Source organism: Ceratotherium simum, chromosome 2 (assembly GCF_057802395.1).
Source record: "Ceratotherium simum simum isolate JZ-2026a chromosome 2, ASM5780239v1, whole genome shotgun sequence".
In the NCBI taxonomy this organism is placed as follows: domain Eukaryota; kingdom Metazoa; phylum Chordata; class Mammalia; order Perissodactyla; family Rhinocerotidae; genus Ceratotherium; species Ceratotherium simum.
In genome coordinates, this window is record NC_141901.1 from 64,449,201 (window position 1) to 64,462,862 (window position 13,662).

Below are 13,662 nucleotides of genomic sequence, written 5' to 3' on the forward strand. Positions count from 1 at the left end.
ACTATAATTATGGCAGTATATTTTGAAAAAATACCTTACAAAAGTCAGTAGGAAGGTCGCAGGTCTTTTTAAACTAATCATGTGATAATGTTTGAAAAAACTGTTCTTCCTTTTCTTTAATCCAAGCTAATTAAATGATGAGAATCCCTCCCTTTGCAATTCTTTTATTCATTAATTACTAGTAATTAATTACTGCTTCTCTGACTTTAGTTAGACAAGCCCAAACAAGTGTATAGATTAGTCAATTACTAGTCATCATACATACATTTTACTAATAAGAAATGTAGAGGTCATTGATTGGGCAACGGTTATCTAGTAACATACAGGACTTCTAACTTTTCATTTCAAGGCTTCACCATACTGAGGATTTCATGGCACGGAAATATGAAAGCGAAAACACTAAGACTCTGGACCTTCAAATGAATAGTGGGATGTAGGAAAAAAGCAGGGGACTGCCATGAGTTTCATCTCCCATTTCCTTGAAATTAAAATGTTTACACCAAGGAAAGTCATTTAAGTAAAATATTTCATGCTGTAGTAGGGGAAAAGGAAGTTGCATAAGAATTGACTATTAAGGAAAGTTCAAGTTAGAGACAACTTTAATGATGGAACTGCAAGGAAGTGGTTTAAGAATATTTCCTTTAAAAAAATAGCACAGCAACTAATTTTATTATCCTTAATAAGCTGCCTGGGTCTTATCTATGTCTACCCAGAAATCCTCTATAAATACTTAAATTTACAGAGATTCTTAAAAGAACTCCCGCACTTCCCACTACGTGAGGGGAAAAGAGTGAGTGTTTGTCATATTGTGGGGAGAGAGTAGGACACAGCAGTAGGTAGATGTTAGTGCCACCAACATCTGAGAACTTGTCCTAAAATAAATGCCTGGAAGAAACCCACACTTTCAGTCATCAACATTCAGTCCCTATTCCATGCAAGCAAAAAGGAATAAAATACACAATAAGAAAAGCAGACAAATTAAAAGGGAAACTATCAGAGACCCCCAAAAATGGTTTCTTTTTAAAGTGGGTTGGAGAAGAGGTCAAGGTCATTATATCCTTATATATAGATTACCCTTTTGATTATCTAAGGCTATAGCAAAAGTAATATGGAGCAGTAACCTAAACAATTATAGAGTAAGTGGAGGAAAATATTGTTTACTAAAGTTGTCCATATTTGGGATCCTCGGGAAACTGAATAATACTGAAATTTGAGTGCACTGGGCCATGAACACTAACAATTTCAGCTTGAACTAGCTAGGACACTCAAATCAGCAATTGGGTTTTTTCTGCATGTGGACTTTTCAATTAGGCTTATATTGTTTCAGCCAATGAACGGACTGCTAGATTTTTTGAGGATTGGAAATGATACATCATTATCCGTTAGGTAGGTCAAGAGTGTAGGTGACAATTAATACCACTGTTTCCTCGAACCCAGAGAGCATTTTAAGTCAGATACATTCTTTGTCTATTCTATCTTCCAATTCTCCTCCTTCCCAGAGGCAGAGAGAAACATTACCGTATTTAATAAACAATAAAATCTTCTTTGACGCTCATGTTCTTTTCTCAATTGTGCAAATTTGGGTGTGAAAAAGACATCCTGTAGTCTACTATGGAGATGGAAAAAATTGTCAGACCTGGTTAATAAAATGTAACATAACATACTTTATGATGAGGCTTAAGAAAGTTGGTGAACAATACGATAAAAGCATAAAGAACTGGAACCCACGAAAGTGGTCCACTGTCTAGTTTTGTCACCTTGTGCAGATGACACTTTCTGGGCCTTGGTTTTGTCCTTTACTAACCTACTTTAAGAGTGGTTGTGAGGAACGAGATGAGATTAATATCTTGAAACAAATACAGAACTAGACAAAAGCAGGCTATTATTGACTTAGTGTTCTATCTTTTTACTTGTCAGCGTGTAAATGCAATCTCTCATGAAGGGCATTGGACGTAGAATCTGAATTGAAACTTCTGTGGTGCTTATTTTCTTTATCCATAAAAAGGGAGTAATGCCTCATATGGTCTCTTCTCATATGCTATTGGTAAGGGCTAGTCATTTGTGGCACGTAACAAGCTTACAGGACTTTCTTAGAAATTCCAGATTCAATATCTGTATAGCTAAGATTAGGTTTGGCAGCAAATGACAGAAACAATAGCTTAATAAAGATGGAAGTTTATTTTTGTCTCAAAAAAATCTCCAGGAAGTGGTTCATGGCTGCCATGGTGCCCCATGTTGCTGGGAACACAGGGTCCATTCATCTTAACGTTCCGTCCTTCAAGGCTTCAACCTCACAGTCCAAGATGGCAGCATCACATTTCAGAGGAGTAGAATAGAGAAAGGGTCGGAGCACAAGAGTGAAGGGGCACACAGCTCGCTCTCTCCTGAGGAATGTTCATGAAAACTGCCACAGGACACTTCCACTTGCATGCTATTGGCCATGCCTGGTTGCATGCTAGAAATCGAGTATCCATTGTCAATGGTCACAAATCTGAGATCCTACCAGCATGGGAACATCTACTGTGGGATAACTAGCAGTCTCTGCCATTTATCATTTAATTTAATGTAATTGTTTTAGTTTAGAAACATTTTCTTCTTGAATGGCTAGAAAGAGAATAGGCTAAGGAATATGTCAGAAAAGTGAAATAAAGCTGTTTTGTGAATGTTTATCATTATTTTTTTAATTTTGAAAATTAGTAAGCTCCATAACTTAAAATATGATTATTTATATCATTATGTAGTTATTATTCCTAAACTCCTGAATGTCTAAAATGCTTATTTCTCTGTCATCACATTGACCTAAAACATACTAAATAAAACTATGAATAATGTAATCACAAATAACAAGAATTTGAAAATTCCCATGGCATATAAAAAACCACAAAGGCAAGGCAGTATCAAAATGCAGCAAGCGCACAGGCTTGGGATGGAAGCCCACCATTCACTCATTCGGTCATTCATTCATTCATAGCATCTATTGCTGTTAGGTGTGTGTGTTTCAGGTAGTGTGTGTTAGGCAGGGAATTTACAATCTATTTAGGGAAACAGGAATAAGAACTACAATTTTACAAATAATAATTTAAATTATAAATGTGATAAGTAATTCCAAAGTAGAAGTATAGGGTACTATGAATATCTAAAAGTAAGATATTGCAATTTAGCAGAATAAGGAGAATTTATATTTGCTAGTTGAAAGATGTTCTACACTTACAAGTTTAGATACACTATTAGGTGAAAAAAAAAGAAATTGCAAAACAGTATGCGCAGTATGATTCGATTTCATTTAAAAGGCTGCACCCAAAAATCATAATATTATTATGTGTAAATAAATTTATAGAAAAAATTGTAGAAATATACTCTGAACTATCAACAGAGTTATCTCTGGTATTTTTGTTAAATACCTTTATAATAATTTATTTGTTTGTGATGAGCATGTATTACTTTGTGTTCAGAAAAAAATAAATAAAAATGCACTTAAAAAATAAAATTTAGGAATGTAACACTGTCTGCAACATCAGTCTGACACCTGGACGTTGACCTGCATCTCGTAAATGCTGAGTGAAAGCTTTTATTACACTGGTAGAAAAACACATTAACCAAAAAAAAAAAGACATATGTAATAAATGTTTTTCAATAAAACAAAGAATGTTTTAAAAATATATTAACTAGTTTATTTCTTTTATAGTACACAAATCGAAGATTTGGTATCCATCACTAAAGACAATTACACTTTTCCATTTACAAAACAGGGGGAATAAATCCTGATTTCCCTGAGTTTTCAGGAGTACTAAAGGAATTAAAGTAAGGATGACTTGGGCTCTCACAAAATAAAAACGTACACATTGAGTATTTATTATGAACAAAACACTGTGCTTAATGCCTTTGGGAAAATCTCATTAAGGAAGAGCTTACTAACTCAACAAGTATATCCCGGGTGCCTAATCTGTGCTGGGCCCTGTGCAGTGCTCTGGGGATTCCACAATGAAAAGGACATAGACCCAGCCTTCAAAATGCTGTTGATTTAGTGATAGAGACAGATACATACATAACTTTCTAAATATCCAGATAAATCAAATAACCACAGGTAATTTTTAGATCCAGACATAACTCTAACATGCTGTCACATACACATTCTTCTGCGGAGTGTCACAGAATTATACACTTTACAGTCAGGGAAACCAAGGGCCAAGAACTTGAATGGCTTCCCCTGTTGCAAAAATATGAAATCCAGAAAAATAAATTTGAGCTGAGGGGACAAGAAAAAGGAAAAAGACAAATTTTTCTCAAGTATCTACCATTCTTATAAAGTTCGGTGGCTCTTCTCAAAAAAGTCACTTTCTAGACTTTATGTAATGATCCCTAATTGTGAAATAGTTTAGCTGCTGACAAGGCAAACCATTATAGAAAAAGTCCTCATATCTCAAAAAAGTTCTGTTTTTTTCTTTTTGTCAGTTTTTCTAGTGGTGACTGTGGGAACAAAAGAAAGCCTTAGATCCGCAGTGATAAGATAGAGTGGTTATTTTTCTTTCTTGGCAGTCAGCAGGGGCATTTATATAGAGAGCTCACTAATAAGCATTTTCATTACCAGTGTAATGAAACTCCTCTGTAATGGTGTTTAGAGATAGAACTAGCTCTCACTGAGACATTCACTCATTCATCCAACCAACACTTTTCTGTCACCTACAATATGCTAAATAATTGCCAGGCACTGAACAGTGAGAAACGAGGAAGGCATAGCCCAGGCCCTTGAATTCACACAGAAGCTTATTGTACAGGCAACAAATTTCCTATAATCCAGCATTCTCTGGTTAATGGAATTAATCATATACCGTTAACCATATAGTCTTCGTTTCTTCATTCATTTATGAAACATGTACTGAGCTCCTTCTAAGTACCAAGAACTGTGCTACACATAAAACAGTGTGTAAAAACAGATATGGCCTCTGTTCTAAAAGAGCACATAGTCTGGTTGGGACAGACTGAGGCAGAAATTGTTAGTTTCCTGAACAATTTCCATTATCCCTTCTTCCTCTGTAAAAGAAGCTGATTCTTGTCTGGGGAGAAATATGTCCAGCTCCAGATAACAGATCATAATTAGTCTAAACCCACGATTCCCAAACTATGTGCCCAGTCTCCAAGGGTGCGAAAGTAAACTCGCTGGGGGGCCATGGCATATTTTAGTTTTCAAGGGAAACACAGTGGGGCTCAATATCTATTGGACAGCATCAAACTACTAGTTTAGGATACATTTGATCACTACATTCCTTTAGACCATGCCACATCATTGCAAAGCTGGATTTTCAGTGGTTGCTGTGATTAACAAACAAACAAACAAACAAAGATGGAGGGCAGGAAAAGCACGGAGAATAAGAAATGGCACTGTCCAAACTGATTCCAAGTAGAGTGTCCAACAGGTGTACACATCCTGTTAGTAACATACGGTTATTTAAAAATGAAAAAGGTATTACTTTTCTTTCAATTTATGTGTTTCTTTCAATTTATGTGTGTAATTTTTTCAAATGGCTACTAAGTTGTAGATGGAACTTTTATGCATTTCTTTTGGCACCATGAAAAAATTACTAAGACCCCAAGAGAGCTGTGAACCAAGAAAATTTGGGAACCTCGGTCAAAGCCAATCATGTCAATCCTGTTTCCTGCTTTCCCAGCTTCCTTGCATATAGAGGTTATCTTATGACCCAATTCTGGCCTATGCAGAAATCTGGGGGGGGGCGGTGGTGAGAGCGGAAGGAAGTTGCTGAGAGATAAAAGGGGACAATGGCAAAGACCGTTAGTTATCCTTCAATAGTCCAATTCCTTAGTAATAAAATCCTATAAGTTTCAGCTACAGACCACATATTTCAGCCTCCTTTCCAGCTACATGTGACCAGTTGACTAAGTTCTGCTCAAAGGTACATGAGCAGAAGTGATACATGCAAATTCTGGATGATACTCTTAAAAGGGATGGGCGTGCCTTCTACTTCTTTCCCCTTTCTTGCTTGAAAGATTAGCCTCGAATACACATAGATAATATCAGCAGAACTGAGATAAGAATGTTAGGCCTCCTTATTCTATTGCTCTTTCTATATGCTACACTCATTGAGGTCTTGGAAATCACTGATATAATTCTATGTACTATATTTAATATGTTAACAGATCAAGTCTCTTTGATATGATGCCATATTATTTATTCAAAATAATAACAGGATAAATTCACATTATTATAATGCATAGACCATAGCATTTTGGTTAATAAGCAAGATTTAGTTAGTGGGTCAACTGAGTTTCTTAACCTGTACAGCTAAGGACTAGACCCTAAGCCGTGGTAGGTTCCCTCTCCAAGATGCAGGTCACGTGAGACTCGGACAGTCCCTATGACCAGGAACAGCAGACAGGCAGAGCTTAGCCATTGCCCCGTGAATGAGGGTTTCTCTTAATCAGGGGTGGGAATGTGAAGAAGTGATTGCCTTTTATGCTATAGGATGCAGGGAGTTCTAGTTCTACTTTTTGTAAAGTAGCTGAAGTAAACATGACATACAGAGACATAAAGACAAATGGACACTCAGGGACAGACATGAGTCACAGGATTATAAAATAGCAAAAGAATTCATAAAAAGATTAGCAAGGACTGTGACATCACATCTGAGACAGTTGACTTTGCAACTAAGTTGTTGGGAGTTTTACAAGAAAACATCTAAAGGGATTTCAAAACAGAAATTTTTATTTCTTTAAAAACATGACAATGCATGCTCAGACTCACACCACGTTACAAAATTATTTAATTCTCTAAAGTAATATAAAAAAGAATGGTTGAATCTCTAAACAGATGATAATGCCTGAAGATGTCTACAAAGCATACCTATGTACTCTACTCCAAACTGTCCACAGGACTTCAGACACGACTGTATAGTGTTTGCAAAGCCATAGTCACTGAGCTACAATTCTGTGGTCATCCAGAGATCCTCACATTTCATGGCACTGTCCTTGGTGCCTTCTCCCAAGAGACAGTTACACCCATATCTTTTGGCTGTGCCAGTATGATGAGCACCACATTCTTTTAGTGCACGTACCACAGCTCATTGGAGTAACCACCTTCAGGAAGTACCTAGGAGGGCAACAAAGGAAGATGATGATCACTAACATTTTGTAAGGGTTACATTTTTAATATTATTTCCCATTAACTTTGGGCCCCTAATGTCATGTGGATGACTTCTTCATGTAATTAAACTCCTATTTTTAATACGAGGTTGAAAATGAATGTATGGTGAGTTTATCTAACATCTAACTGAAAAAAACGGGGACATTCTGCCTGTATCTGTGTAAGCTAAACGTACAAAGAAAATACGCATCAGACTCAATGAAGTGAATGTAGGAGAAATACAAAGGTGTAATAAAAAGAGACACTTTAAGTGAAGAGTACCTCATTTCATTTGTTTAGGTTATAATAGTCCTAGAGGCTCATTTCTAAAATTAGCTTAGTGCATGTGCATTCGTTCTCATAAACTGAAGCAATCTCACTGGGATAAAAAGTTGTTCTGGGTGGAGAAATGAAGAAAAGTTCAACAAGTAGGCTAAACATCAGGGGTAGTAGGAAGCTGGAAATCTGATCTACTGAATTCTACCACTAATTTTCTGTCCCCCCTTTAGTCCCCATTCTCTTTCCAATCCTGTGAATGGACCAAGACATACTAACACTTTTTACTTTTGTGTGTGTTTGTGTGTGTGTGAGGAAGATGAGCCCTGAGCTAACATCTATGCCAATCCTCTTTTTGCTGAGGAAGACTGGCCGTGGGCAAACATCCATGCCCATCTTCCTCCACTTTATATGGGACACCACCACAGCATGGCTTGACAAGCAGTGCAGGTGCTTCAGTGCGTGACGGGGATCCGAACCCCAGGCCGCCAGAGTGGAGCACGCACACTTAATCACTACGCCACCAGGCCGGCCCACTTCCTACGTTTTGAAAGAGAGAGGGGACTCCAGAAAACAGCCTCATTTATTAATTCAAAAATTGTTTTGTCACATGTAGTTTGGTTTTGGTGCCTTTCTTTATGCTTCCTAAAGTGTCATGCATCCTATGGCATTCAGTATTTGCCAAATGACATATGAGATGAGTTCAGAAATAAGATGGGGAAAAAGACCTCTATTTAATGATGAAAGAAAGAAATGAGTATAGCAGCAAAGACATTTTTACTTGTAAATATTGAACCATATTATTGATAATAATATAACCATTAATCTATAATAATTTAGTATCAAGAATAAGACAATTATATACATAAATAACTATAAAATATGACAGAATACAGGAAGTGAGCATGTATTACAAAGTTTAAGGAGAAACGAGATATGGTACTCACTGACCAAAAGGTTTACTCATGAACTATCTATCACCATCCTTTTTCTTCAAACTCATTAGAGTCTTCAAGCATTGCCTCCTCCACTCTCTCCCTGTTTTTCTCTATCCTCTCTCCTTACTTCAGTTCCAATCCATTTTAGAGCCCATGGGTCATCAATCCCTCTTTTGTTAATATCTCAATTTCCCCTGTCCCATTATTCATGTTACCCATCTGGCTGCAAATACTGGCCTACTCTCAGTTTGTTAAATGTGCCATGCTCATTCCCACCTCAGGCTTTTTGCATATGTTGTTCCCTCTGCCTAGAACACTCTTTCTTGTCCCCAAATTCCTTTAATCCCCTCCTACTTCACCTAGCTAGTTCCTCTTCACTCTCCAGATCTCTGTCTACACCTCACATCAGGGAAGCTGTACCTGTCTCCTAGGCTAAGTTATATCCTTCTAAAAAGGCTGCATAGACTCTTGTATAGCCCATATCCCGTGAATTAGTTATTAAGTCTTTTTTGTTAGATTATAATCTCCATTAGGATAGGTACCAATTCTGTCTAGTCTTTGCTGAATCCCCAGCACTAGTTTATCATTTGATACATGTTAGGCATTTGATAAATATTTGTTCCCTGAATGAATAAATGAAAGGAGAGAGAGACCACACACATCCAGTTGGGATGACCAAGGAAGGATTTATGGAGAAGGAGGCTTGTGAGATGGGCTTTGAAAAATGCACACAATAGCGAGAGGCAGTGGAAATAGTTGGTGCTGAGGCTTGGAGACAAGAGAGCTATCAGGTGCTCAGGGAAGAGTAGACACTTTACCTTGGCTGTAGAGCATGGATCATATAGAAGAGTAGGGAAAGATTACGCTGGAAAGGAAGATCAGCATAATATGGTGGAGGAAGGCCTGTTTTGGAAATCAATACTTAATCTCATAGCTGGTGGAGGGGCAATGAAGGAATATGGCACGTGGCCTAAATGAAAGGGGAAAGAGAATGCATGCAGGAGACCTGTTCATGAACTCAGTAACAATCTAGGCAAGAAACAATCAAAAGCTGGACTGCTGACTACGGGAAATAAATGGAAAAGAATAGGCAGTGACAGAAAGAATTGTATATTTAAGGTGGATTCTGTGGAGAGAGACCAAAATATTTAGGGAGAGACAAGGAAAAGAGGTAAGCCATGTGCCTTTTGAGGTTTCTGTGAGAATAATTGGAAAAATGGTGAAGCCAGGAAAGATAGGATAATCTTGCTTTAGGGATGGTGAGGGGAGGGAAACGATACGTTTATTTTCTAACACTGTTGAGCAGGATGTTTTTTTTTGTGTGTGAGGAAGATCAGCCCTTAGCTAACATCTGCCAATCCTCCTCTTTTTTGCTGAGGAAGACTGGCCCTGGGCTAACATCCAAGCCCATGTTCCTCCACTTTATATGGGACGCCGCCACAGCATGGCTTGCCAAGAAGTGCGTCGGTGTGCGCCCGGGATCCGAACCGGCGAACACCGGGCTGCAGCAGCAAAGCGCACGCACTTAACAGCTTGCGCCACTGGGCCAGCCCCATGTTGAGCTAGATTTTTAAAAAATTCATCTAGAATATAGTATTCTTGGGGTGAACACTGTAGATCAGTGGCTGAAAATTAATGAAGAACTTTTCCTCTAATGAAATTTTATATTTACATTTCTGGTAATTCCCTTAGTTTGTTCACATGCTTTTGTACCAGGGAGTGCTTCAAACCATAGGGTAAACATAGCGTGTCTTTTTGGAGAAATAATTGTACAGAAAATTTGAGACAATAACCACCAAACAACTTAATCCCCTCCCCCAACTTAAAAATATTTTTATGTAAAACAAACAGAAATGTATTATGGAAGAGAATGTAAGATTCACACGGACTTTTAGATGACACTCTCACATTCAAAGAAATGTCATGCTTTGCAAACTACTTTATGGTCTACCTTCCTTGCCCCAATCTCCCCACCCCTCAGTTCAAGTTTATTTTGCTAAGTGAGTTGTCTTAATAGCTAGTCCACATCCATACAGCTAATAAGTGGTATAGCAAGAATTTTAAGCCAGATTTCTCTAGAGTCTGCACTCTTAACTACTATATTACATACTATTTATTAATTTAATGGTCTTTGAGTTTTAGTTAATATTATATTTAGTATCACTCACCAAGTAAATGACAATGTAAGGACAAACACTGGCAGCTGGTATTTTTCAATAATGAATTAGCAGGGGCTCCAAGAATGAGATCAGAGCAAGTAATTTTTCACAGTGCTTTAGAGAGAGTGAAGATGGGATGGATCATGAAAAGGGTTAGTGTGGTGTTTCCTAGTCCACTGCCCATTAATTTGATGAATATGTTAAACATTCGTTTAAGACTCAATTCATCCTCCAAAATTTTAAAGCACAGAGCTGACATCATTTTCCTGTTCAAAACCTTGAAAGCACAGTTTAGAAAGTCCTTTACAACCTGGTTCCAAAATATCCTTCAGCAACTAATCCGCATACAATGAGCCCCAAATACACTAGACTTTCAACTAATTAGTTAGTTAATAGAACTAAGAGTCTTCCTAAAAAAGCAACCTTAAGGTTAAGATTTCAAAAGTCAGTTAGGGTTGATCAGATTAAAGGGAGAAACAGGATGGGAAGGAAGAGAGTTCCAGGCAGGAACATGCAGAAACAACATTAGTTATGTGGGAAGAAAGAGCCAGTCCAGCTGAAGAAAGTTCAGTGAGGGAAGATGGTGGGAGATGAGGCTGAAAAGGCAGGTAGGCAGAGGCCAGAAGCTACAAAGAGGACTCTGTAAGTCACGTGGGATGTGGGCCTCCCCTCTAATGACAATGGGAAATCAACCAAAGGTTTTGAGCAAGAAGTGACATGCTCAGATCAGACTGCACTTAAGAAAGTTCACCCTGGATACCACTTGGAAACAGTATTAACACACATCGTCCCACCACTACTGCTTCCAGATGTACACCTTCCACTGACTTCTGCAAGTAAATGTGGAAACTGATGAATGGATTTACCTAACAAAATAGTAGTTTTGATTTCTCATCAGATTTTTAAAAAACAGTAATTAAAAACACAAAGGCTTTCCTCTTAAAGCCTCAGGTTGCATGTTAGTGTATTTTTATAAACTTTAGTAACCATAATAAGCAAATTACTTTGGAGCACTCCATTTTTAAAATGTTGCTTAATGCGTGAAATGTGATATTACAGCATTGCCAAACCACTTTATAATCTTTTTAAAAAGTGCTTACTTAAATACACAAATATGATCAATGAATACAGAATTATATAATCACCAAGAGAAATTACTAGAATTTTCATAATGGTCTCTTGGCTTTTCCTCTGCTGATATTGGCGCCAAAGAAATTAGGTTATAACTATTGTTTTTCTTTGTGGCTGAAGAGACATTTCCAAGTACAGAATGAATGGAGTTCATTCAGAGGCTTTGCAAATGGGCTGTGGCCCCTTTTTATGCATAATGGGCCCCAACAAGGATATTTAGAACAAAACAACTTACTTTTTAACCCAGTGACATGGTCCTCACTTTTTAAAGGAGACCCACACACTAGATTTGCCTAGGTTTATCTGTTCTTTTATCACAATTTCTATAGAAGAATATTAAGGATGCCAGACAGTCTCCCACTCAGAGAAGGCAGCTGAATTTTTTTTTTTAATAACAGGGTGAATCATATGTTGCTTAAAACCTAAATTACAGAGGACATAGAAATTTCCAATAGACTAAGCTTGACACAATGACATGAAATAATGACATCTGAGAAAAAAATAAAGAGGAAGAGAGCTAGGTGGAGAGAGCAAGTCCCTGTTAAAGGAAAAAAAATGAAAAAGTCATGCATCTTTGAATAAACCTAATTTTTTTGTTGTTACTATTGTTCCTAAATACATCAGGGCTTCATGTACTTTTTTTAACTGATTTTTTTAAAGGCAAAACATGACACTAAAACAGGTGGGAGAAAAAGAGTTGCAACCCACTTCCTCCACGCCCTCTTGATACTTACCATCCATCCTTTGTGTGGTCTTTGGCTTATGCAGTATCTTGTCTCATTATGACTGGATATGAAGAGTCAAATAACTGTCATCAACAATATAGTATCAAACTGAAGGTCCCACATTTTTGTTAAATGTATCCATTTTGCCAACTCATTCTTTTTTTTTTTTTCCTATTTAAACCACAGACCAACCTCCTGAAGGTGCCAAGTTCACAGCTGGCAAACTAACAGAGAAGTAAACTGTAATCTAATGCTACAGCTTCAGAACAGCACAGTCAAAAGATTTTAATGTGAAAGGAAAGGAATTTCAAATTATTTCACCCACTAGTTCAATATTTAAAGGTACACTTGTATTTTTTCCTACCTTAGCAAGGAATCAAATTTATTCCTAGATTGGCCCAGGGGCGGATCTCTCCCTCTCAAAGTAATTTGCAGGTTGGACTACAAAGGACACACAGAAACGCAGTGAAAAGAGAGTAATGAGGTAAAAAGGAGACAGGTTCTTGGCATCTGCTTGCACTTCAGCCTGCATTTCTGCCCACATTGGATTCAGGCCAAACTGAGTGCAGCATCCAGTGACTGGCTAAGGCACCTGCGTCCTCCGTGCTTCACTCACCAGTGGGGATCAGTAAGACCCCTTCACATTGTGTACTTTTGAAGCATTTGACAGAAACTCTTCTTAATGGAGATATTAAAGATTAAAGAACCATTCTGAAACTGAATCATTCTAGGAAAAAAAAAAGAAAGAAAACTATCTAAGTCAAGTGAAACCATCTCTGACAGAAGTTCCACTAAAAGAGAGGGCAGCTCCTCTTTTCCCACGAGCTCTTCAAAAGCTAAAGACTGCAAACAGATAATTGCCAATTAATCCCTTCATGTTTTCATTAAGTAAATATTTATAAACTTTACACATATCCAGAGCTGTATATTTATTATATAAATATCGTATAATGACTGGGCATGTATTCCAAGGACTTTATCATATAAGACTATCATATAATTACAGTGGAAATAATGGTAGTATCTACCTCACTGGGCTGTGGAGAGGATAAAATTAGATAATAAGTATAAAGTGCTCATAAGCCATATTCCTGGTGCAGTCATTGCTTAGTAAATGGTCGCTATTATTCTTGCTGTCATGGAAACTGTTCATGTAAAGCTTTATTTCTTGGTCCAGCTAGAAACATCTTTTAATGGAGATACCAGAGGCTAAATACTAACTGTGAGATTTGAGTAGAACCTGAGAAAAAAAGATAAATTTAAATTTTTGATCTAGAGGTGTTTATAAGGTTTTTAAA

At 37.4% G+C, this 13,662-nt stretch overlaps 1 long non-coding RNA gene across 1 annotated transcript in view; it reads right to left on the reverse strand.

Moving 5' to 3' along the window:
• Positions 1-6,633: 6,633 nt before the first annotated feature.
• The window catches only part of LOC106800354 (uncharacterized), a 72,365-nt gene continuing 65,336 nt past the window's right edge, over positions 6,634-13,662 (reverse strand). Inside the window, exon 3 of the long non-coding RNA XR_015555826.1 lies at positions 6,634-7,102. This is a non-coding gene — a long non-coding RNA (uncharacterized LOC106800354). The remainder of the gene's footprint in view (positions 7,103-13,662) is intronic.